Source organism: Mus musculus, chromosome 18, assembly GCF_000001635.26.
Source record: "Mus musculus strain C57BL/6J chromosome 18, GRCm38.p6 C57BL/6J".
NCBI classification, from domain to species: Eukaryota; Metazoa; Chordata; class Mammalia; order Rodentia; family Muridae; genus Mus; species Mus musculus.
Window position 1 is genome coordinate 87473478 of NC_000084.6, and position 3748 is coordinate 87477225.

The following is a 3748-nucleotide window of genomic DNA, read 5'->3' on the forward strand; positions in this document are numbered from 1 at the left end:
TGTGATGTCAATGTATCCATTGGTGTTTAGCTCTTCAGTAATCTATTTCTATATTGCGGTTTTCCAAGATGGTTTCTACTTTACTGTAAGAGAAGCTTCTTTGATAAATGATGATAGCAACATTTATCTGAGGGTATGAGATATATTTATTTTTATCAGTATGATTCTTTGCCTATATATCATATATGTGTAATAATTATGGAGGCCATAAGAGAGCACTGAATCCATGGAACTGGAGTTAAATAATGATGAGTAATTGTGTGTGTTCTGGGATGTAGTCTTTAATATTCCAGTAGCAGACTCTTTGACCATCTTTAGATGAGCCATCTTTCATGCTCTCATGCAAAACAATAATGATTTTAAACAAAAATTTAAGGAGACATTATTTATTCTGACAATCTTATATTAAAATAAAAAATGTGTAATGCTCATTTGACAAAGGGAAAGCTGTTATCTATTGAAAATTATCAAATTTAGAGTTGGTTATAGAATGAAGTATTTTTTAACAGTTCTTATTTACTTTTTATTCATAATCATAAACTTAACTTTGCAATCCAGCGAGACTTGAAGGGGAATGAGGAAAATATGGAACCCAAAGAACTTCAGTGAGAACAGAGATTACAGGACATTGCGAGCAGATGGGGTAGGGACGCTCTCAGAGCTACAGAAGGAATGGTTTGATGGGTAAAACGCCCGCAAGTCAAAAGAAATTAGAGTTGTCCACAGTCAGAAATGGTGATCTTCTTGCTGGTCTTGCCATTCCTGGACCCAAAACGCTCCATGGCTTCCACAATGTTCATGGCTTCTTTTACCTTCCCAAAGACCACATGCTTGCCATCCAGCCATTCAGTCTTGGCAGTGCAGATAAAAAACTGGGAACCGTTTGTGTTTGGTCCAGCATTTGCCATGGACAAGATGCCAGGATCTGTATGCTTCAGGATGAAGTTCTCATCCTCAGATTTCTCTCCGTAGATGGACCTGCCTCCAGTGCCATTATGGCGAGTAAAGTCACCACCCTGGCACATGAATCCTGGAATAATTCTGTGAAAGGAGGAAATAGCCAAATTCTTTCTCTCCAGTGCTCAGAACTCGAAAGTTTTCTGCGGTCTTTGGAACTTTGTCTGCAAACAGCTCAAAGGAGATGCGGCCCAAGGGCTCGTCATCGGCCGTGATGTCGAAGAACACGGTGGGGTTGACCATGGCTGCAACAAGCGGCGAAAAGCAACAGTGGTGTCTGCATAGCCTAGTATGAAGTATTTTAATTACTGAAACAATATTGTGTATCATTTCAATTAACTGGAACATTTGTGTTATATAAGAGACAGAGGAACATTCGTTTAGGTCATTAAAAAGAATATTAAATATAAACCTAGTGCAAAGAATACCATGAGTCTGACCTATGCACAATCACACAGTGATCACATCACAAGGTCGGTGATGAAAAACTATCAATACCCATTTCCCTATTTCTAGAATGTATTTTTCTGTGTCACAATAATAATCATGTAAAAACTTTGGAGAAATTCCAATTCAGATATGTTCATGAAAGACCTTACTAGAATCAAGACTGTGTCAGCAGAATAACATCTAAGAAGTAACTATCAAAGTGTAAGATGTCTTTTCAAGAATATTGCAGAGCAGGCTGATCCACCCAAAATAGACACTAAGATTTTGTTTGTTTGTTTGTTTGTTTGTTTGTTTTTGTGAAAGTTTTGTTGTGGTATTTTTATCATATTCTTTTTTGTTTGTTTTTGTTTTCTTTTTCTTTATTTTCTTTTAGAGTGAAAAAGAACATCAATTTTGGTGGATAAGGATGTGAGGAAGATCTGGGAGAAATTTTTCTTTCTTTTTTTTTTTTTTTTTTTGTGATTGAAATCCCTTACTGTGTAATTTCTTTTTTTTTTTTAATTAGGTATTTTCCTCGTTTACATTTTCAATGCTATCCCAAAGGTCCCCCATACCCACCCCCCCCCAATCCCCTACCCACCCACTCCCCCTTTTTGGCCCTGGCGTTCCCCTGTACTGGGGCATATAAAGTTTACAAGTCCAATGGGCCTCTCTTTGCAGTGATGGCCGACTAGGCCATCTTTTGATACATATGCAGCTAGAGACAAGAGCTCCGGGGTACTGGTTAGTTCATATTGTTGTTCCACCTATAGGGTTGCAGTTCCCTTTAGCTCCTTGGGTAATTTCTCTAGCTCCTCCATTGGGGGCCGTGTGACCCATCCAATAGCTGACTGTGATCACCCACTTCTGTGTTTGCTAGGCCCCGTATTCTTTATCAAACAATTTCGTGAGAATATGTAAGATTTTCTATGCGAAACATACACTTAAATAAAAAAGAAAATGTATATATTAGAAAAGGGTATCTACATATTTGATTTCAGATAGGTCCTTTAACCCTGAGATGTTGACACTATATGCTGAGTTCTTAGGCCAACTATAAGAAGCAAATTAAAAAGAAATACAGCAACTACCAGGAGATAATCACAGAATTTGGAATACATGGAGCCAGAATGGGGTATTTAGATTCAAAGAGATGTTTAATGCAAACTATTGTACATTTGTTTCCAGATAAAATTCATTTAATGATATTTTGGTTTTCTAATATTTAGCATGTGGTTTTAAGTTACTGAATACTCATATAAAGGGGTTTTCTCGAGGTAGGAGATACTTTAGTATTTCTACTCAATGTTTTATTAAGCTATGGTGTATCACCATGATCCTGATCAAGTGGAAAACCAAATTACATTAGAAGGAGTTGCTTTGATCCACGGAACCATTTACTGAAATATCTGTGAAAAAAAGAAACTGAATAAAGTTTAATAATGGCATTTGAATAACTGTGTTTTAATAGTTTTCAATGATAGAAGTATTCTGAAAGTTCATACTCTCTTAAGTCATTAGTAAAACTCATCAAGAAGTAGATGGAGACTGATAACAATGAAGGGAGTGGGCATCTGCATTAGATGACCCAACACGAACTACAGACAACTCGAAATGCAGAGAGCTGGAGAAATTGTCTTCTTCTGAGAAGAACGTGTCATTTTTGAATAACACGTTATTCAATAAAAAATGGGAAGCCCTGAAGACAAGCATACAAGAAACATTACAGAGACTGAGTAGTTCGTATTTGTGTATTGAGAAGCATATATATAGACATAAAAATATGTTTGCAACATCAATTGATGATAAAAGTAGCTGTGAGATTTAATAGATAACGAGGGATATAAAAATGGCTTTAGAGAGGATATGGTGTAAGAATATTAAAATGTCGGGAAGTAATTTTGAAAATACAATCCCTAAAAAAGAATTTTTCACTTATTCAAAAATCATTATGTGTATACTTCTCAATAGTATGTGCACTAGTTATGGCTAGTCCATTTAAGACTGTTCCAATGTCCATTAGAGTATTAAGGAATGAGTGATGATAGTAGAGACTAATAATTAGGGCATCTCCATCATAGTCTGATGCTCTCTTAGGGAGTTCTAAAAATAAAATTCATATTGGGTACCTACTCAGCATATCATCCAAGATAACAAATGACATTTTATACACAGATACACCGTGGCATATATAATCTCAAAACTTAGGAATACTATTTTTATCTGGAAAAATGGCATTTTCAAAATGATTACTTTAAACAAATAATACTATTTTAAAAATTTTATTTATGTTTATATTTTTCCTTTAAAAGATGCAATTCATATCTAAAACATGATTCTAATTACCAAAGAAAATTCTCAC

At 35.4% G+C, this 3748-nt stretch overlaps 1 pseudogene; it reads right to left on the reverse strand.

Moving 5' to 3' along the window:
- Positions 505–1243, reverse strand: Gm5826 (predicted gene 5826; annotated as a pseudogene).